The sequence below is a fragment of the Gracilinanus agilis genome, chromosome 2 (assembly GCF_016433145.1).
Source record: "Gracilinanus agilis isolate LMUSP501 chromosome 2, AgileGrace, whole genome shotgun sequence".
NCBI lineage: Eukaryota > Metazoa > Chordata > Mammalia > Didelphimorphia > Didelphidae > Gracilinanus > Gracilinanus agilis.
In genome coordinates this window covers 549,227,751-549,251,398 of record NC_058131.1, presented here as the reverse complement: position 1 = coordinate 549,251,398, position 23,648 = coordinate 549,227,751, and the positions used below count along the sequence as shown (strand labels likewise).

The window sequence follows — 23,648 nt, the reverse complement described above, 5'->3', positions numbered from 1 at the left end:
GGGAAGGGTCATCTTCTGAAGGCTGACCAAAAATACCTTCAAGGGAACTCCAATAGCTGACAGGATGATGATGATGATGACCATGATGATAATTATTTTCGCCATTATTACCATCGTTATCTTACTGACGTGACCTCTCTTATGAGGTTGTTGCCAAGAAAACACCTTTCAAAGCTTCAAGGGCTGTACAAAAGTTAACTATTCTATATTCTGTAGGATCTGCCCTGAATCTAGATGATGGAGTGGTAAGTTGCTTATTGAGGCCAATTCTTATGTCGTGTAAAAGGCACTTAAGGTTAGCTATATCAAATTGTGTAGGACAAATATGTCATAAGTTGGAGCAGAATGTTTATGTGTGAATATTTATGAAACCTTCACCCTAGGAAACTACTGAATTTATGTCCCTTTTACCAAGTAAAAGAATTAGACTCAGCAAGTTCTTGGATGACACAAATGCCATGTCTACACCACCATGGCCAAATTGGATGTGACTAAAATATATGGTCAGAATCTGATTCACGGTGACTAATGACAATGGCCTTGTGAATGGAACCCATATTTCTGGATCTCTGCGACATAGATGGGTCATGGTGAAGTTAACAGACTAAATCTTCTCATCATGTTCAAGTCTGCCCTGGGCATGTTGACATGGCTGATGTTGGGAAAAGCAACCTGTACCTTGGAAGACAGAAATAAAAACAAATTAACTATGACCAGTTAAGGACCTGTTTGTGTGGGTTTTTTTAGGCTAAAATTTAATAGGGACAAGTACCAAGTTATCTATTTTATATATCCATACTCTTACAGTCAGTATGGAAAATATTAAGACTGTGTAATTATTAATACCAAGAGAACCCTACATAAGTCCTGAGATAACTGGTAGAGGTTTTTACAAAGCTGTGGTGGAATCCATTTAATTAAGGCTGCACATTTCTCTGATGAGGTCCCGGATGACCAACAAAAGAAGAACAACAAAGCCAGAAAAATCCAACCTGTCCTTTGGAAAGCTTGCAGATGTAGGTGTCACCGTGCACCCTACTCAGCTGTTTGTAGTTTTATCTGTATCACCTAGCAGCCCCTACCCCACCGACACCGTAAGAACCTGAGGAATTGTTATAAGACCTTTCCTTGGAACCAGACCTGAGCAAAAGCTATAGGACAGTTAGCAAGCCAAACATCTGCTTTACTCTGAGCTAAAGCAGGGCAACTGAAAAAAATGTTGATGGACAGAAGAGAGGCTCTATAGACCTGAGAATACTCTGTGTCAAATGATATTGCAGTGCTAAAGGCTATCGAGAAATGAGGAGTTTCCTGTTGTGCTGTAGTCGGAGGGAGAGATTGCCCATTTTGAGCCAAAGCATTAAAAAGAAGACCCTTGTATGGGAGTCTGAAGCGCAAACAGCATCAGGCTTGAAAATAACAGCTGCTGTCAATGTTCCTGCTCGCATTGTCTGTCTGTGTGCCTCACGGATTTTATGGGCCTCCATATCAAGGAAACATACAGATTGCCTTGCCAGAGGAAATCAGAGACCCCATATAGATTGGATTATGGTTGCATGTTTTTATGTGGGTTTTGCCAGTTCCAAAACAATAACATGAACATTATGTTGAACCTCTCGTTATGTTTCCTCTACTAAAGTCCTTCTTCCATGCCTCACCATGGTGTGGAGCTGAGCCTGGGTTCTTCCAAATGAAGCCAGTGAAACACAAGCTCTGGCAACTTTTTCCAACTTTTTCCAAGCCCGAAAGGCTTCGAGGGGGACCAGCCACAGACTGTATGACTGTCATTTGAGGACCAGAACAACTAGTCACGATTAGGCCAGCTCAGCAGCAGAAAGTTGGTCCCACCGAGAGATGAAGTTGATGGGATAGAGCAACTCACCAAAGACCATCTAACAAGTGAGGGGAAAGTTGTGATTTAGATTGGTGGTTGAAATCCCAGATCTTTCAACATATGAAAGCATTGCTATGCTTACTGCATACTGTCCTTTATAAAGGAAGGGATCATAGATTTAGAACTGAATGGAACATTAGAGATCATGGAGCCAAATTCCCTCATTTTACAGATGAGAAATCTGAGACCAATTGGGATTAGATGACTTGCTCTGGATCCCCAGCTACATGGGGTCTGAGGCACATCGTGAAACCAGGTCTTCCTGACTCTAGGACTGGTGCTCTAGACATTATACCACATTTCCCTTTTAAAAAGAAAAAATCCTTACCTTCCACCTTAGAATCAATACCATTTATTGGTTCCAAGGCAGAAAAGTAGTAAGGGCTGGGCAATGGGAGTTAAGTGACTTGCCTAGGGCCATATAGGTAGGAAGTATCTGAGGTCAGATTTGAATATCCAAGACCTCCCATCTCTAGGCCCACTTCTCAATCGACTGAGCCACCTCACTGTGCCCCATATTGCCTCTTAAATGAGATAATAAAAGCAAAAACTAAAACTTATAAAAATAATAAATATAAATTTATAATAATATACTAAATATATAATAATATAAATGGTATAAATGTTATATAACAATATAAATAATATATAGGTAACAGAATATATATAACATAACATAACAATATAATATAATATAAATGTAAATACAATAAATGTAAAATTTGTCCATAGACACCAGTGGTTTTACTGAAAGCAGACTATCAGTTCAAGCAAATGAATGATTAGCCTTATTGATAAAAATAACAACCAGACCCAGTTTTGACTAATTAATGCCTAATGTCTTATCCATGAGAGTAAGGATTTACCATCCATAAGTGCAGTGCTTAAAGCTCCTTTCTATTTTTGGAGAGGAAATTTCATTGACCCAGACATCCTGTGCTTTGACTTCCATCATTGCCATAAAACACATATCAGGGAGCAGAGAACAAAGGAGGTGTCTACAAGCAGGTTCAAGCTATAGCCCTGGCTCCACTGAAACCTTTCTCTAGTCATTTCCTCTACTGAGCCAAAGGTATCTGGATCCTACCAAGATATCCCATGAATATTAGCTGTTGGTGTCTCAGAATGAACAAAGATATGAATTAATACTCAAGCAATTCTCTACTGGAGAGCATAGCCGCTCTTACCTTTACTCTACAAGTCTATTGCCTTTGCACAGAGAGATTAGTCTTTAATCATGTAAGAAGGTGGATAAGGAGTGGGATGTGGGGAGGGAAAACCTAAAGAGGGAAAGAACCTGCCTTCACATGCAGAAATTAGCAAATTCATAAATCTGAGCTCTTTTTTATTTCTGTTGTGCAGGATAAGCATTTGCAGCTCCAGTGAAAGCTTATTCCTAAATCATGGGTACCAGTATCCCCAGAGTTAGCTGAGCACTTGGGTTCTTACCATGAACTACCATTGTTAAGCTAAAAAACAAAAACAAAGAAAGAAAGAACCAGAGCATAGGGAAAAGAATTCTAGAACAAGTATCAGAAAATATGGATTTGAGTCCCAACAATATTATTTTCTAGCCCTTTTTACTATAAACAAGCCCCTTATCGTCTCTAAGCTTCATCTATGAAATGGGTATAATAATATTTGTACTATCTACTTCACAGGACAGTTGTGAGCTAAGCAATTTGTGCATTGTAAAATAGTATATAAAACAATCTATAATTATAAAATGGTATTTATATTTACACATAAATACATTGGCATAGAATGTATACATATGTGTGTACATACACACATAGATGCAAACATAATTCATTTTCCATGGGATTTCAGATTTCCTCTGGCAAGGCAATCTGCATATTTCCTTGATATGAGGGTCCATAAAGTCCATGCAGTTCACAGACAAACAATGTGAACAGGAACATTGACTACAGCTGGTTTCACCCCCACCCCCCACCCAAGCCTCTGTTTGTGTTTCAGACTCACCTACAGGGATTTTCTTTTTAATATTTTGGCTCAAAAATCTTACCCTCTGACTATAGCACGACAGCAGCTTCAGCAGCATCTGTATGCTATGTATAAAAACATGGTGGGCAACTAGGTGGCTCAGTGGATAGAGTGTAGGGACTGGTGTCAAGAAGACTCATCTTCATGAGTTTAAATCTGGCCTCAGACAATTACTAGCCTTGTCACCTTGGACAAATCACTCAACCTTGCTTGCCTCAGTTTCTTCACCTGTAAAATGAGCTGGAGGAAGACATGGCCAACTACCCAGTATCTCTACCAAGAAAACGCCAAATGGAGTTTCAAAGAATCAGATACGACTAAACCAAGTGAACAACAATATATAAGTATCTATATGTGTATGTGTGTATGTATTTATAAAAGGAAGGTAATGTAGGTATTATCATTTTCACTTTATAGATAACGAGAGCATTTATGTACTGTGTACATAGATAGATGAGTACCTATAATTACAAATTATTTTATTATATAATATAATTATATTATACAATATATATCATTATATTATACATAGATATCACGATAAATATGCTTATCTGTGTCCATCTATTCACATATCTATATATGTATATCTATTCCTATATATAGCTATATATAGCTATAGATACATATTTATTTGGATATGTAGATATAGATGTAGATAGATAAGCCTATCTGTCTATATACATAGTACACAAATGCTGCTATGGTTGTATATAGTGGAAATGATAACACCTACCTTTTATGATTGTTTTTTTGTAAGTGAAGTGGGGGGGGGATTCTTGTTGTTTTTATCCTTGTTTTTTTGGTGAAGGGAAATGGGGACATCAGGGGAAAAGTTGCTGAACCTCTAAGTTCAACAGTGGAAATTCTCTCTACCAAAGAAGTTAAGTGTCTTCTCTACAACTTGCTTATAAAATCTCAGGGAATTAACTGAGGCACTGAAAAGTTAAGTGACTTACCCAAGATTCACCCAGCTAATTTGTTTGAGAAATAGGACTTGAATCTACATTGTCACAACTCCAAGACGAATGCAATCCTAGAATTTATAACCTGTCCCCCTCCTACCTTGCCAGTCTTCTTACTCTTTATTTCCCTCCACTTACTCTATGATCCAATGATACAGGCCTTCTTATGTTTTTCAAATGAGATACTTGAGCTCCCAACTGAGCATTTTCACTGGCTGTCCCCCATGCCTGGAATGCTCTCCTTCCTCATATTCATTTCCTGGTTTTCCTGACTTCCTTCAAGTCCCAGCTAAATCCCCATCTTCTACAAGAGTTCTTTCCTGACCTCTCTTAATTCTAGTGCCTTCTTCTACTCTTTATCATGTATATATACCTTTTTAAATATATAAGCTGCCAAATCAAATTGTCCTATATGTAGTTTCTTATTGGTACATAGTTGTTTCCGTGTTGCCTCCCCCATTAGACTTTGAGCTCTTCGGAGAATAGGGACTCCTTTTTTTTTTTTTTTTTTAACTTTCCTTTAGACCACTACTGCTTGGGATGGTGCTTGGCTCTTATAAAATGTTTGTTGACTGATTGATCTAAATATTAGGATGTGCTGCCTTTTTTCATTTTATTTTTATCATCATGTAAAACATACTTCCATAAAATTGGTCACTGTTGTAAGAGCACACTCATACATAGCTAAAACCCCAAAATGAAATCAAAAACACAATGATGTGAAAGATAGTATCCTTTGATCCTTATCCATCTGATTCCAACAGTTCTTTCTCTGGAGGATGCACTGCCTTTTAAAGGAGACAATAGAAGTGAAAACCCTCTGAAAATTAAAAGTGCTACATAAATGTAAAGTTTACCCATGGTTCCAATGAAGGCAAAATGTCTTAGTTCAAACAAACAAATGACTATCTTTGTCAATGGAAATATATACAGAACTTTGATTTAATTAGTACTTTGAATTTTTGGTTTTAGCCAAAACACACACAATGTTTACAAATGTTGCACAGTCCTGACTACATTTTGACCCATGGGATTGTTTTACTATCAAATTTTGAATTTCAATATATAAAAATCTTTCCAAATACAAATAACTGCTTAATGCTGGTTTTATAAGAAACACCTCTCTAATTTCTTTGAAACATGTTAAAAATAATAATTAGCTTGGTTGTTTTTGAGTTTAAATTACCTTTTAGGGAACATTCATGCTTGGAATTTTAGAGGTTCACAATTAATAGTCAAGAAATATAGTGTGGTAGGTGACTTATGAGGCCTAAGTAAATAGAGTTAGTAGGGGAGCAATGATTTAATTTTTCTGGAATATCTTGAGTGGAGACCATTACAATGAAACTCATTTGTAATGAACATTAAGCAAAGAATTGAAATATCAGAAGCTTTTGATGTATTCTTGACTGTCATCCATTTCACTGTCTCCCTTCTTTGCCAAGTAAGACTCTTTTGAAGTCCTCGAGGGTTTTAACTTCCTCCCTATCAATTACAAAGGTACTGTGAACAGGGAAAACAAGGAAAGAAACCAAGGAACCCTCTCCCAACTCTAACCTTAAAGTAGGGCTTAGAATGGAACACACTTGGATTTTGAATCAAAAAGGATTGGCTGCAAAACAGGAATTGAGCTGTTAGTATAAAAATCAAGCAGGACAATCAGGTTCACTAGACTTGCGCTGATGCTCAATTCCCTGTAAGAGGTTTCTATCCTTCACATTTGGCACGCTGTAACAAGAGCGAGAGAAAAGCTCAGTTGACTGAGCTGGTGAACAATAGCCCATTTGCTGCATGCTGCACAAGAAAGAATAAAATATGGGCCTCCCATAAACATACTTCTGCCAGAGAAACCCATTGTGAGACATTTCAGTGGCAACTCAAAACAACTCCTGTCACTCTGTCTCTCTGACAGCAAGGAAAAGCATCATTGACATCAGTCGTAGAGGCTCCGTTTTAGAATGGAAACATCATATGAAGGCAATAGCCCAGACAAAATATCATATTGTAAAATGAATTTCAGTCAGTTACCTATTTCTAGGTTTATATGGCAGTTTAGCTATACCCCCAAGACTCACTCAACTCCCTGGGAGGGAAACCTCAGCTAAAATTTGATTAGGTGAAAGGGGCATGTTTTCCCAGAAGTCCAGAATTCCAAAGCTGGAAAGGGCGGACCTCAGAGGCCTCCTAGTCCAACTCATAGCTGAAAGAAGAATCTTCTCTGCTACACTCTGGAAAAGTGGTCATCCACATTACTTCCTAACTCTCCCTGCATTTTTGTCTTCTATGTACCATTCCCCCCAACTCTCCTTTATTTTTTCTTCTCTCCCTTAGAATATAAGGTCCTTCAAACAGGACTATCACACACACACACACACACACACACACACACACACACACACACACACACAAAATACCNCACACACACACACACACACACACACACACACACACACACACACACACACACACACTCTCACAAAATACCTTGTATTAAAGACTTATATGAAGTTTTGTGAAGTGAAGTGAACCAGGAGAATGCTGTACAGAACTTATAGCAATAATGATGATCATCATCTGTAAATAACTTAATTATTATCATTAATTCAAGGATCCAGGACAACTTCAAGGAATTTGTGAGGGAAAAGGTTATCTACCATAATAAAAGGAACTGGAGTCTAAAAGTAGATTGAAGCATGTCATTCGCCATTCTTCACTTTATTTCCTTCATGAGGTTTTTTTTCCCCTTATATAAAGTGATATATGTCTTCTTTCACAACATGATGATCATGGAATTATGCATTACATGATAGTACATGTATAACCTATATAATTATCATCTGCCATCTTAGGGAAGGAAGGGAGAGAACATGGATCACAAAAGATCAGAAAACACTAAAAATTATATCTACATATAATTGGGAAAAAATAATAAAGAATTAAAAATAGAAATAGAATAAAAGGCCCTTGAGAATAGGAACTATCATATCTGCTTGAGTATTTATACTTAGCACTTAGCACAGTACCTGCCACATAGTAAATGATCTATCTTTATAACCTGTCTTTATTTGATAAACTTCATGAAGTACCTCAGCTTGGTTCTTAAGGCAAAGGAAGATTCCTCCTTGGATCCCTCACAAACCCTTCTTTCCTCTCATCACTCTCCAGACTTCCTAAGAAATTATATTAAATCAGTACCTAACATTAGTGTGAATGAAAGCCAAGAGAGACTTCTAGAAAAGGTATTTGCATTTTAAGCTTTACCTTTAATTATAGAAAGTAAGATTTATCCCTCCTGTGGGAATTTCAAGCATCAGCCAACAGGTGAAGGGGATATTTGGGGAATCAAGGCGAGGCCTTCCTTATTCTCCTGAAATCGTAGGCACAGTTCAGGGCTCTCTGAAAAACAAGATAAAAAGAAGACAATTAAAGTTGCAAACAGAAGACCAGAACTTTACATTAGCCTTTGGCCATTCTTAAATTAGAATGGACCTGTAATTTAATGGAAATGCTCAGTCTCCAATCTGGCTGTCTTCTCTGATGTAAAATCAGTGGTGATAATGAAGACAATCTAGCTTATACTGAGAGCCAATAAATTCCTTTGGGATAATATTTCATTTTCTATAATAAAGATTGGCACAGTGGAAAATCAGAACACCAACATTACTAGCTACGTGATCTTGGGCAAGTGAATGAACCTCATAGGACCTGAGGTTTTCCAGTTCTAAAAATAAGGGGATTGGATTAGAGACTCTGTAAGTTTCCTTCCCATTTCAACATTAGGTAGCCCTGATCTTCAGTCAGTTCCATTCCAACAGGTAAATGATTCTGCTGAGTGGAAAACCCATGGAGAAGCTGTACCCATGGGTTCAGGTCTATAGACTTACCTCTGGCTACATGCTTTGCCAGTTATTATAGGAGACCCTGACAGTGATCTTAGTATCATCCTTTATTCAAGTCACAAATGGCTGTCAAACAGCAAAAGTAAAATTACTCTAAACAGCAATGACTCTGTCTGCTGAATGGCTGTAGCTTTCTACATTCTAGCGATGTAATCTCACACTACCTTAAAATTGGATATAGCACATGAAGTCCTTCAGCCATGCAGAAAGTGAAAATGTATATTACAGAGATCTTTGCTGTCTGGAAAACAGCTGATGAAAAGGCACAAAAGGACTTTTAAATGCTCTCAAAGAAATCCCAAGAGTCATTAAAGTCACAAATAGCAAATCTGTCAAAAAGCAAGATCTTGGTGGCTTCTGAAGTTTTCAGATTAGCTTTATACATCACTTTCATAATATATTACTGCATGGTTTAAGGGATTTTCCCCATCTGTATGACTGGCAAATCGTGAGTCTAACTTCCTTTACATGATAAACAGCTACTGAAGGATTTTCAAATATCCTCTTCCATTATAATTCAAAATGCCTGGATTGGTTATCTATATCTAGCTTTTCCCCCCACAGTGCAATGAGCTTCTGTATTTATATACAAATTGATGGACATTTCTGCACATGGGATGCCATCTCATCATTCTGATTACAAACATTCAAATTTGTTTCATCCTGAATATAGTGGGTTGTTAGATTTGTTGGTGGTAGTTTGATCACAGAGGGGGAAGAGCACAATTTTGACTCTGCGGTTTTTGTTTCTACATTGAACAATGTTTTAGATTTACTAGGTGCTTAATAGATGATTAGTCAGTTAAACTGTTCTGAATCAAATCAAATCAAGTTGGCATCTTGCAGTAATTTTCTACCATCAATGGCAGCACTAAGCATCTTGGGAAGGAGAAAATACAATGGGCAGTCAATGAAAATTCTGAATTTTGAAAAGGTCAGTGATATTAAGGATTAAGATTCTGATTCCTCACCACTTTCATTATGAAGACTGTGCCAAATTGGAGTCTGCATATCTTAAATCTGTCCATAGAACCAGTGTAGGAGGAAAGGAATTTGTCACAAATGGAAAAGCATTCTTGCTACAGGCAGGCTATCCAAGGAATTCCTATCCTTTTCCCTATTATGAATTATAAATGTATAAAAATCTGAACTAATCCAGTAACTACTGATGGGCTCTATTATCCCAAGTGACTAAGCCTGCCCTGGAAGTAAGTTTAGGGCTTACTACATTATGGCAGGGAGGACAATGAATGGTACCCTGATGCTTGAAAAGTGAATGGGCTTCCCTAAGTGCCATCTTGGGCTGAGAGTTAGTTAGCCGTCTCCCTAAGTGCCTCACTTACTGACTCACTAAGTACCTCACATTCCTAACATGGCTAATGGGAACAATATAGTGTCCAATTCAGTAGGAAATTTTAGTCATTTCTCCTATGAGGCCCATTAATGTTTATGCTGAAACTCTTATCTCTAAGGTCTATATCACACTGACTTTTATCCAACAAAGTACATGGGTATGGCAGGCTAGTGCTTTTGAATGAATTGACAAGAAAAATAAAAGAATACTTCATTGCCTCCATTTTCTTTTTTTTCCACCTTTTTTTTCCTTTACCTCCTCCCCATCTTTATCTTATATCCTCTTTTTTCTTCCTCTTCCTCCTTCTCCTCCCCTTTTCCCACTATTTTCTCTTCCTTTTCCCTCTTCTTTCTTTTCTTTTTTCTTTTTCTTTCCTCCCCTCCCCTTCTCTTCTTTATTTTCTTCTTCCTTCTTCTTTCTCCTTTTTTTACTTTTTGCTCTCCTTTTCCTTTTCTTCTTTTTTCTGTTCTCTTCCTTTGTCTTACCTTATTCTTCTTTATTTTTCTCCTCCTCTTCCTTCTCTTTTTTTTCACTTTACATCTTTTTCATCTTCTCTTTCATTGGACCCTTTCATAGAGGGAAAGAATAGCTGGAACAAAGCTGAAAACAAATCAGAGAGAGACAAAGTTGACTCTATTCAAGCTTACTCTTTTCTGTAGAGATGAACAGGAAGAATGTGGAATCATGCCAGTAAAGAAAATAACATGGAGGGAAATCAGGGCCAGGAGCCAAGACCAGACATGACTGAGCAGAGAAAAATGACACTGATAGGGCAACCCTAAAAGAGAAAGCAAAGGGAACTCAGTGCCAGCAGAGTTAGTATGGAAAATATATCAGGTAATGTTTAATTCCACTTTAGTGAGACAGCCAAAGATTTTGATTCAAAGGTTACCCACATTTCACTTCCAATGGATCCAGACTTAGTAGTGAATGTGCTAACTGCTGAAATTTGGAGATGAAAGGTGATTTGGAATGGCAAAAAGCAAAAACAAAGGAAGTTGTCTGTGGATTTTGTGCAGACTTGCTAAAATGTTTTACATTAAGAGAAAAAAGTAAGATTCTTGGATTAGGAACATCATCAGAGTTATGAAGGAATAAACGGCACCTGGAAAGATCATGAAAAAAAATTTAAAAGAATCTGCTACTTTCCTCCCCAGAAAATCTCTATCTGTCCTTATACTGAGGACTCCAGTCCTTTGAAGCTAGTGGAATCCATCAGTTTTATTCTGAAGATTAAGCAAAATTTTCTGTTATAGCTACATCATGTTGGGTATAAAGAAAAGGATAAGACTGAAGATATAGTGTGTTATGGAGTACAGATCACCATGTTAAACTTTGAAGTATGGTGTTTTACTTTATAATTTACAGAGATCTCATAAATTTCTGAAGTATTTACAAGGTGCCCTTCATTGAGCATAAAAGTATTACTCTACCTTATGCATTCTAAAGATATACTTAATGTTTCTTCAAAAGTTAATCAAATTTAATGAGATTGTTAAACTAATCAATATTTCTTTTATAGACACATTTTTCACTTGGTCTCCTGAAGGAGAATCTCCAGGGAGACAGCAACAAGGTTCAGCAGGAAAATGGACTATAATGAAAACACTTGGGAATCACCTCTATTTTTCCATTAAACTTCCCTTTTAGAGATCTGATTACTGATGCTAATATATCCTAATGGAACACAGGGGCTAATTTATTATACTTTCAGATTCAATCCCCTTCTCTAACTAGAAACAACTAGGAACTCTGGTATATTTTCATGATTTAGCTGATTAGGCTCAATCCCCATGTTGTTTATCTCCAAATGATGGATGGAGTTCAGAGTTGCAGTCCCGGCTCTGTCTCTAGTTCACTTTATAGAATTGGCCAAAACAATTCTCCCTTGGCCTTATTTTCTTTTTTCAAAAATAATACAGAAAAAATGAGTCCTCAACTAAGAAAAGATAGTATTCATAATTCCATAGAATTTTACTTTGCAAAGTAATGTTATATGAATTAAAGTAATTTATTGAGGAAGATAGGATTTCAAGCTGAATGAGAGTTTTAGAAAACATCTAATTTCTCCTTATTTTACAATGAAAAGTTGGAGACTCTAAGGTCTAAATGACCTGCCCAAGACTACATATAGGAACACTGGGTTTCCAGTCCAGGCTTCTGACACCAATTCTTTCCACTACTAAGATAACACTTCCAACTTTAGGAGATAACACAGGAAACTGGTGCTAACAAAAGCTAAGGCAAAATTTGTGAAGCAAAGCTCATCAATGATGTTCTCATAGTTTTTTCTGTATCTCTTCCTTCTTTCTTCCCTCTATCTCAGCCCCAGTGCCTTCATGTAGTCTTCTGGCTTAAAACCCTAATTCCACTTAGGCCTACCCACTCCAAAAGTATTCTTTCAATAACTTACCTTTCTTTTCCTCTTCTCTCCCCACCAGGGCCATACAAATTCCCAATTCTATTGTCTCAGCTAAGTAGTTAGTCATTCTGATTATTTTATTAAAGTAGTGCACACTAAATTATGGATGACTAATAGGTTTATCCCTCCTGGGACTATTGGAATTTTAAAATAAGAACTCAGTTAATTCAAATAAATCTCTAATTGGTGAAATTGTATAGAAAAGGTATTAAAGGGGACATATTTAAATTATATTGGTTTCTTTTGCATACTCTGGCCCTAATCTACCCATAAGGTAGACAGGATAGACATTTCAGAGGTGAGGAACCTGAAACTCAGTGAGTTTCAAAGTCTTCCCCATGATCACACAGCAACAGTGGTAATGTTACAATTTTAATACAGGACTTCATAATCTAAGCTCAGGGCACTGTATTGTGCCATAGGCTGCCTTGAGTTACTAGTTTTTCATTCTATGGAATGGATAAGAGGACATGCCAAGGAGGGCACTGAACCAGGACACAATGTGGAAGGGATACAACAGAGGTATCACTAGGAGAAATCACTGGAGGTTACAGGGATGGCCCTAGACAAAAGAGAGAGAGAGAGAGAGAGAGAGTTAGTTAGTTCTTAAAACAGTTAAAAGGATAAAGGAAGAGAAGGGAGTAAAGAAAGTAAAGGACAAGAAGTAATGGAAAGAGAAGAGCTAGTATACCTATATTTCTCATGTGGAAACTAATTGACTTCCATTAACTATTAGATATTTTCAATACACAAAGTTTTTTTGTATGAGGTTGTTACCTTTGAGGTCTCCAGCAACTCTTTAAGATCACAATGGTACATAATTTATGCTCTATAAGTATCTAGTTTGATGATAGTGACCTCAAAGGTATATAGATTTGCTATATATTGATAATATAAATGTTTCTATATACTTCAGGCTATTTGTTAATTCATTTAGGATTCCTAGTTTATATTTACCCAGCACATCCTGAATTGGCTATCTATGGCACCATGACAAAAGTAGAATTAGGAACATTTTACCAGCATACAGGAAGTTGTAGCCACCAGGGTTCAAAGTAAAATTTTCCAGATTAGATCTTTGATGCCTTCTTACTTCCCTTTCTACAGTAATACCCCCTCCCTTCTTCTTCCTATCTGAGCCCTTTTCAAGGCTATTCATCTGGCTTTGGTGTCTATTTTTCCCCCAAATCTCCAAGAAACTAAAGCACATACAATAGCTACTCTCCAGCCAAACAGGCTAAACCAGATTTAGAGTAACCAGTAAGACTCAGACCCATTGGTGAGTAAGGGAAGTGTCTACCCTGAGCATATGAAGACTTCCCCCCACCCCCATAATGGGCAGAAGAGAACAATTTGTTTCCAAAGGCTGCAAAAGCAGATGAAACAGGCACTGTGGAGTACCTTAAGTTTGGTCAGACATCAAAGACACTAAAGTCATCCACTGCATCCCAGGCCATCACAGGGCAACTTGACTTTATAGTCTTGTCACTGGATTTCAATGACTGAAAGAGAGAGTGAGGCTGACAATCTTGTGCAACTCTGCCTCACTTAAATCCAAATTACGAACAAGTCAAGACATCATCACCCCTTAATGCCTTTGGTACTCTTAGAAAATGAAGGCTGAACAACAACAACCCTAGGCATCCAGTGTAATTAAGCAGGCCTCTGCATGTTTGATGCCTACATTTTAGTACTCCAATCAGGACTTTCCTTGCGTTGTTTTCTAAATACTTTCTATTTCTTCCCCTCTTACATCCTTCAAACTATAGCAATACAGACTTCCTTTCCTCCTATCTTCAATATCACACCAATAGCTCAGATAGTCTATAAGAATTTTTAAAATATCTATGTGCCAGCCACTGTGCTAAGTACTTGGGTTACAAAGAAAGGAAAAAAATTCCCTGATCTCAAGGAGCTCATAATCTAATGGAAGAGACAACATGTAAACAACAATTTACAGATGACATATAAACAAGTTAAATTGTAAATAATCAACAGAAAGAAGCCATAGGCATTGAGGGATCAAGAAAGGCCATTTGATTGGTCGATTAAATACACTGCATTGGAAACAGATGATATATTTATACTTTTCATGACTAAAGGCATTTTGAAGTAGGATCCCAGTTAACTCAAATGAATTTCTAAATAGTAGGATGGTATAATAGGGATATTTGGGAGAGAAGGGTTCCCTTCATCAGGGGAAACATCATCAACTAGTGGACAGATTGCTAAACTTGAGGTCAGGAAGATTTTGGTTGAAAATCTGTCTCAAACACTTGCTGGTTGTCTTGCCCAGAGCATCAAATTTCTCTTCTTTTTCCTCATCTATAAAATGAAGAGGTTGGACCCAATAACTTCTCATGTCCCTTCTAATCTTAACTTTATAATACTTGGGGGTACTAGAATTTTAAACATTAGAACCCAATTAACTCATATGAATTTCTAACTAGTGGAATAGGGTAAGAGAGATATTTGAGAGGAAAAAGGGTACACGGTCATATATGTGTCCTTTGTCTCCTCTGGGTCTGAGCCACCTGACCTTTCCACTTCCCTGACTTTCCAGGGAAAGAGTACAGGTTCATAAAAGCAGATATGGAAAGGACCTTTGGAGTAACCCAGCCCAATCTACCCAATCACCTTACAGATCATAGAATCATAGAACTAAAGGGAACCTCAGGAGCCATCTTAGTTCAACCTCCTCATTTTAAAAATGAGATCACTAAGGAATGGAGAGGTGAGGTGATTTGTCTAAGGTCACAAAGGTATTTAATGCCTAGGATTTGATCCTAGGTCTACTGATTCCAAATCCAGGGCTCTCTCATTACAGCATGCTACTCCTCAAGAATAAAGGGTATCTAAAGCCATGAGACTCTCTTCATTTACTCCAATTTTTAAAGATGGTGGTTGCTTCAGATCTATTTTGCAAGAAGAGAAATTGGGATGCTGTAAAGCTAGAAAGTGAGCATAGGTGCTACTATATCCAACATGAAGGAAGGGTACTCTCCAATGTTCTCTCCACTGGAGGATCAACCAACCAAGGGGACAATTGATTGCACCAACATTTCTACTGGATTTTTTAGCATTGTAAGGGAAAATAGACCACTGGTGTATGTTGAACAACTTGGTGGATACAGGGACTAATTGTTGTTTTGTGCCATACAGTAAGTGAGTACAGAGAGTGTATTCTTTGGAATAGAGAAAATATTTGATTATTTATGGGAGAATTTGAGCAGAAACAAATAGCAGCTATAAGACAATGAGCAACAGGAACCTTCAGGGTTGGTCTTGGGTCCCCTTCAATTGTTTCCATTATGCTGTGAGGGTAGGGTAAGATATTCATGGGTATCAGTGTCAGTCAAGGTTCATAGAGCTCTGATCAGGCACCCATCACCAACAGGCTGGTCACAGATAAATAGTGGTAGTGGTTGGACCCAAATGCAGTTCTCTGGAGTCCAAATCTATTTCTGTTCTTTTTACATTATGCTACATGGGATGAATAAGCTATTATATAATTTCTAGGTATGAAAAGATTAAATCCTTATTAATTTTTAATTTACCTAGCTATAATTTGTTAGTAAAAGTTTTTATAAGGCTCTTAATTTTATTATAGCATTTAGTCATAAAGATCTCTTTTTTATGAAATATAATTATCACATTTTAGTCTCAGGTCCCTCTCCTCCCATTTTCTATAGTCATCAATTCAGTACACAGGTCTTTACAAAGTGCCATAGTGATACAATGTGTTCATCCTTCTTCCTACCTATACTATGGAGTTCCTGCCCTCAAATAGCTTACAATATTATTTAAGAGATATGTATCCAAATAAGTATGATACAGGGTAATATGTAATAAGGACAAAGGAGAAATTCTAAGTGCTTCAGGAAAGTTCAAGGATGGAAGAATCATAGAATGCTTCATAAAGGAAAGGTCATATGAGCTGGACCTTGAAGAAAGGGCATAGTTTCAAAAGGCTGAGATACACAGGGAGTGCCTGCCAAGCTTGGGGGCTGATCAACACAAATATATGAAGACAGTAGACTGCAGGATGAGATCAGACAATAGCTAGAGGTCTAATTTGGCTAGAACATGGAGCACATGCAAGTAAATGATGCAAAAGAAGGTTAGAGTCACATATTGTAGATAGTCACAAATGAGAGGCTGAGAATGGCACCTTATTCAGTATTCACAAAAGTCAATACCTCCTGAAGGGAGTGACCTGATATGCTGAAAGGTCTATTGGGTTAGAGTTAGGAGACTTGAGTTTGAATCCCATCTTTGACACCAACTTATTACCTCTGTGACTTTGAACAAGTTGAATTGACTACCAGTACCTCAGTTTCCTAATCTGAAAATGAAGAGATTATACTAGAGTACCTCAGGTCCCTTCTAGCTGTAAATCTATGGTCTCATGCCTTGTTTATTTGGGAGACTTTTTGGTAGCTATATGAAGGATAGATGGTAGAGGGTAAGGCTAGGATACCAATAAGAAGAAACTCAAGTGAAAAATTATGAGGACCAGCACTGGTGGAGTGGGGATGGCAACAATCACCCTCCAGTGGTCAAGAATAGAGATATTGCTGAAGGAAAATCAGCAGGACTTAGCAACTGATTAGATGTGGTGGATAGGAAGAAGAAAAAATTAGAGATCTCTTTGAGATCAGAATAATGCTATCATCAACAGAAATAGGGAAGTTGGAAGGAAAGGCAGGTTTAGGACTAAATACAATACTATTGAGTTAGGGCTTAAACTGGTTGTATAAATTGCTTTGAGTATTTTTGAAAGCAAGAGCTACACCGGGGAGACTGTGTTGTGGTGATAAAACAATAATAACCACTAGGCACAAGCCCATGCTCATGTAAGGATCCTTGGGGTGGGGGTGGGAGGAAAAAAACAGTGAGTCAGGGTAAAGGTTGGGATTAATGATGTATTCATACTTAAAGTACTTTAGTCATAAGTATATAATTATTTATTCAAAGCAAAAGGAGGTTCTGCCTATATAAGCCTGCCTGTGCAGGACCCATAACCAACCATATACCAAAAAAGCAAATGACTTTGGTAAATTAACAATATATTTTTAGTGCAATTTTCTCAAACAACCGTAGGCATATAGATGTTAGTTAGATGGGATAAATGATTATGTCTTTATAACTAAAGTACTTTCAGTAGGAATACATCATTAATCCCACCTTTATCCTGACTCACTGTTTTGTTTCTCCCTCTACCTCCATCCCCAAGATCCTTACATGAGCATGGGCTTGTACCTAGTAGATGTTGTTGGTTCCCAACCACCAGTCTCTGGGTTTCTTTTCTTTTCTTTTTTTTTTTTAAACCCTTACCTTCCGTCTTGGAGTCAATACTGTGTAAGGACTGGTAAGAGTGGTAAGGACTACACAATGGGAGTTAAGTGACTTGCCCAGGGTCACACAGCTAGGAAGTGTCTGAGGCCAGATTTGAACCTAGGACCTCCCATATCTAGGCTTGGCTCTCAATCCACTGAGCCACCCAGCTGCCCCCTTATTTTCTAATCATATGTCCAAATTCTCCATTTCCACTTTACCTTCCAACACCCTTTTAAATTATGTCTCCCTGATTGCTAGGGAAGCTCTTTTTGGCCAGAGCTTTCTCTGGACAGTCAGAAAGAAGAAGCAAATAAATAAGAATTGCCTCTGATACAATTGAAGGTCTGATTGGTTAGAAGCATAATGACCTCTAGAATTCTCTTGCACTTTCACACAATTCACTACTATTCTGTTTCCTTAAATACTGTTATCTATTCAGCAAATTAAATGGACAATGAAATTATAAATTACCCTAACGTGAAGTCACCAGGATTTGCCTGCCCATTTATTAATAGTATGTTTCCCTGCCCTATAATTGGTATTTTATCATTTGCATTTGTATACTAAAAGTAATTAAACCTATAACATATAGAATATTGATAAATTCATTTCATACTTGTTTCCCACATAGCAAAAGCTTCATATTACTGGAGGAGAAGAATTAATTCCATTTGAATTTCCTCAAATGCATTGACAAAATATCCCACTATCTAGATTTAACTTTTGAGTTAGTTTTCAATAAAACAAATAGAAGAATAAAAGGATTGGAACTGTTGTATTTATTTGGAAGTCAACTGTGTGAGATTCACCTGTGAAGGGGTAGGTATGTCTGTATGCACATAAAGTAAATAATCATATTTTAGTGGCATCTTTGCACAGAACCTATAAGACTGGCTAATAAAAGCCATCAATCCTAAATTCTTTATCAGGTTCCATTATTGACTTTCCAAATAAGATTGTGAAACTCAGTTAATAATAGTTGATATTTATCTAGCACTTTAATTCCTGTCAGATGTTTTATATACATTATCTCATTTGATTCTCACAATAAGTTTGAGACAGAAACTACAAGCATTGTTCTCCTGATTTTACAGATGAAGAAACTGAGTCTTGGTGTGATTCAGTAAATTTTCCAATATCACATAGTTAATATTTAAATCCTAAACACACTGTAGCACTCTTTTTACTATACCAATTAACCAACAGTGCCTCAGTTTCCATATCTGTAAAATCATTATGATACTTCTTTATAACTGATTTTGGATAGTCTAAAATTGTTATAAGAGAGAAAAGCAGTATTAAGAATTATGTACTGAGCATTTCCAAAAGATAAAAGCAGCATGTTAAGCCATTTTGTGATAAGTCAGAGAATGTTGGGACCCAAGAAAAAGCTTATTTCAGGGTAATAAATGTTTTTCCTCTAGTTCATTTCCATGTCTGGGTTCATATGCTGTCCCCCAATATAATGTATTATGTTCCTTTATTGTGGTAGCATTTCATTTTTTCCTTTGAATCTTCCAGAGATTAGAACATCTCCTTAAACACAGTAGGTCCTTTATAAATGTATGTTAAAGTAAATTGAAAAGTCAAATAATTGTGACCATTATTTGATTTGCTTTGAAAAGCTAACTTTTAGTGGAGGAAATGCCTGAAAGAGAATAGAGCTGAAGTACATAGACTATGTTCCGTCTCATGAATATCTAAAAACTCATTTCTCTTCAGTTTATTTTGTTCTCACCCAGATTCTTCTAGAAACCTCAGAATAAAGTTTGTATCAAGATTTCCAATGTTATGGGTAAAAAAAATCCCAGGTCTTGTGCAAACAGCCAATCTAACATTCTATATTGGATATAGGACTACATTTATTTCATCACACAGAAAATACAAAATAATACAAATAACTCACAGTAGCCAATAAAGAAGAAATATACTTCCCTAAGGGTTTGGACTCCCCTTGGAAAGAAACAAACTTGGGGTTGCTAAAGAATTAATATTTTACATTCTAAAGAATCCACTTTTCACTCCTTTTATTCTATGGATTCCAGCCTCCAGCTCTATATTATTACTGTAAGAGGTGGGACCACTAGAAATAGTAAAATGAACTTGGAGTTGCTAGAATAGCAACCACTATTTCCACTGATTTGCATCATCTGAATGATTCAAGGAAGTGCTAGCTAAGTCCACGTTTTGTCCTCTGACTTGTGACTCAGTCCTTTGATGTTCCTCTAACTCCAAGACCACATCCTGGAGCATCTTTTCCTTAAGACTCTGGTATTGCCCAGGGACTCCCTTCTCACTATAGAAGGCTAGTTCCAGAACTTTCTAGGATGGCTTGGGAACTTCCTCATCAGGTCTCCAAGAACTTGGGTCCAGAAACTCTCTAGAAACTTGACACTGTCTGGGAGATTCTCTTACTCTATTCAGAACTCTGGTTGCATCTTCTCCATGTAAGACATCATATAACTGAAAGACCTGCCATTATGGCCTCTTGCTTCTACCTCTTGGGTTACTTAGGTGATAGCATTTGCATCTGAGCCATGCTTCTGCCCCACTTCTCCAAGATGGGTGGCTGGGGAGATATATAGCTATATGTCTGGATATTCAGGTGAAATCCCAGGACATAGGCCTATTTTTAACTCTTCTGTGGTTTTCTCTTTCAAACTTTTCAAATCTCCCATTCAATTTTTCCTGTTCCCTTTTTTAAACCCCAGTATAAAAGGCTAACTCCACTCCATAATACATTGAGTTCATCAAATCATCCATCATCCTCAATGATGGATCTATAAGTATTCAGGTCCAAAAGATGCCCTCAGCCTTCTTAAACAGATATTAATGAGTATGTCAGTGTCCTTCATAGAGAGATGCAAAGTCTAAGGCCTAAACAAAAATTTGTTTACCATGATCAATCCAATGCAAGTCATTTTTTAAACGTTCTTTCTCTGTAATTAGCCTTTAAGTTTTTTCTAGACTCGTGTTCCTCTGGTACTTTCTTTACTGTGCTCTCTGTTCTTCCCAGGGTCACTCGGGATACAATGGAATATAGGTTGCAGCTGGTCCAGAGTTTTCAAATAGGGTTTGGACTTCAGTTGGCTTAGGGAATGAGTGTATGAAACATCTTACCAAAGAACAAAAGGATTTTTCTTAAGTCTTCTGAGATGATGATTTTGCTCTATCTTCTTGCTATATGAGAAAAGTGTCAATTTTTTCAGATAGTTATCATGAAACACAAGGATTAAGTCTGTAACCAGATTCATAGCTGTAATTAATTAACCCTTGGTGTCAATCAGTCTGCATACAGTCAGCAAGATAAGAGAGGGACAGAAGATGAATAATAGAGACCCAGAAATCATTAGCAGAGTTAACCAATTAATTGGATACATAAGACTTAGAGATTTAGAGATTCTTTGTAATCATTTTCTGTTCTATAGAATCATAAGACAATACATACAACAAAACAATGTCTTTAGGAAGGAAGAAAAAAAATGTGGAATAGTAAATAGAATTTTGGACCTAGTGTCAGGAAAGCCTTCATTAGATACTTATTAGCTGTGTGACCTTAAACTAGTCACTTAACCTTTACTAGAGCTATTTGAGGATCAAATGACCATAATATAAGTAAAGTGCTTTGTAATCTTAAAAATGCTACATAAATATTATCTTCTACTATTATTATATACCACTTAAAGTGAAATATTACTGTCAAGCAAGCATAAAAATCTGACTAGGAAGTATTTTAGTGTAACCTATTGCTGAAGTTGTTATATTCTTCCAGTATGAAGTCACCCTGGTCATGTCATTGGGCATCCAATAGAAATTAGTTATTCCCAGCATCATTGCCACACCTTTTACACCATGGCTTATTTTGCTGGTCATGTCAAAAAGTCAAAAAAATCATATTACCTTCAACTGGACTTTATGCAGGATAAAGAAAACATCTCCCCGTGGCTCCATAATATTTATTAACTACACTAACAACAATTTCAATATTTACCCAGAGACAGATAAAATAATGAGCCTTGCCAGCCTGTGCAGTGCATGTATTTCAGCAGTGACCATAAAAAGGCATCACACACTTATCATATCCGGCTCTGTTCCCAAAATACATTTTTTGACAGAAGACAAATTAGATCATCGCACTGTGTAGTGATGGAGCCCATCTCTCTACAAGGGTTTGATTAAATGCTTCTGACCCGTGTCATTGACCATGGGAAGGCAAGAAAGAATATAAATAAATTCCATGATTTAAATGTATGCTACAAAAAGTCTTCTATGTAGAATTACTGGATATTTAGCTGAACAGAACCTCTATCTTTGCTACTTTGTCTTTCCTCCTAGGGATTGCTTTCCTAGCATGGGACCACTTAAAAAGGAAGAAAGAGACCATCTAGCACCTCTGTCCTAAGGCAAGATGGTTACCAAAAAAAAAAAAAAAAAAAAACCCAAAAAACACTCAGAGGATAAAAGCCCTAATGAATATGTAGTAGTTGGAAGAGTCAATGGCCTAGACTGTTTGAATATGACAAGGGGAGGTCATGTATTTTTTTTTATTTGAAACCTAGTTGCAAAGTTCATGTCCTGTGATGGTGAAGTAGGGAGGGAGAATGATACATATTTTTCTAAGTATTCATCCCTTTTTAAAAAATTTAACTGTTGCAAAATGTATGATACCATTACCATGCATTTAAACCTTCAAATGAGGGCCAATATTCCCTTGCCTCTCTCTAGATATCCTCAACTCTAATTCACCAAACCATCAGGTGAAAGGCACAGACATCTGGCTAGAGTAAATAGAAAATTCGTCCATAATCAATGAATATCCATCAATAGTTTTTAAGTAACACCTACAATGTGCTCAACGAAAGAATGAGAGTGATGGTTAGATGATATAGAACTCCTTCAGGACCCATTACTTGCCTCCCTTTCTAGGCCCCAGGAGTTCAAGTGCTTGTATTCGTAATGCTGCAGATATCCTTTGTACATAAAATCATTTCCTCTGCATAGAGACACTGCTTATTTTTGTGATTAAAGCAATGCCTTATACTTGTAGCCTTCTTTTTTTAAAGTAACATCACAAATCAAGGAAGTGGTCCTTGATTGGTAAATTTTGAAACTTTTCATATTCCAGCCTCCATCTCCTTGATAAGTGCTGACTTGTCAATGACCTTCCAAAATAAGATACCTAAAACCCTAAGGAAGAGACCAGGAAAAAATAAAGAATGAACTATTGCCTCCTATTTCTGGACCAAAGGTTGTTAATACACAGATTAAGAGAGTGGGAACATTTTTTCTTTGTAATGATTATGTTGTGGGGTGTGTGTGTGTGTGTGTGTTTTTTTCATTGAACTTGCAGTTTGGTAACAACCACAGGTATGAATATGGGTAGAGTATATCCTAAGGGATAATGGGAATAATACCCTCCCTAAGGGTACCAGCATTCTGCTCCATTCTCTATTCATGCCCCTGATCAGAGGTGCTTTTTCATGTGAATTCCTGTAAAGCCATGTCTTCACTCTCTAATACTTTTGCTGAATATGTTGGATTTTTGAACTATACATTTATTTAAATACTTGGATCTATGATCTCATTGATTCTAGAGTTCCCTTCAGTGATGCAGATCAGCACTCATTCATGTTTGGTCCTCTGGCACAACTCTCATCCATTCCTTTCTGTTATTTCTACACAGGGATCCTCCCAACATGCTGGAAGCCTTCATCAACTTTCTCCTGACATTGTATAATCACCAATGGAACATGTTGGCCACCCACTTGCC

General features: G+C 37.1%; 1 long non-coding RNA gene across 1 annotated transcript in view; it reads right to left on the bottom strand.

Annotated features, from left to right (window-relative positions):
* LOC123236002 overlaps nt 1-10,711 on the bottom strand; it is an 85,465-nt gene extending 74,754 nt beyond the window's left edge. Inside the window, exons 1-2 of the long non-coding RNA XR_006505404.1 lie at nt 10,602-10,711; nt 8,125-8,259 (exon numbers count right to left, since the gene is read on the bottom strand). This is a non-coding gene — a long non-coding RNA (uncharacterized LOC123236002). The remainder of the gene's footprint in view (nt 1-8,124; nt 8,260-10,601) is intronic.
* Between the last annotated feature and the right edge of the window lie 12,937 nt (nt 10,712-23,648).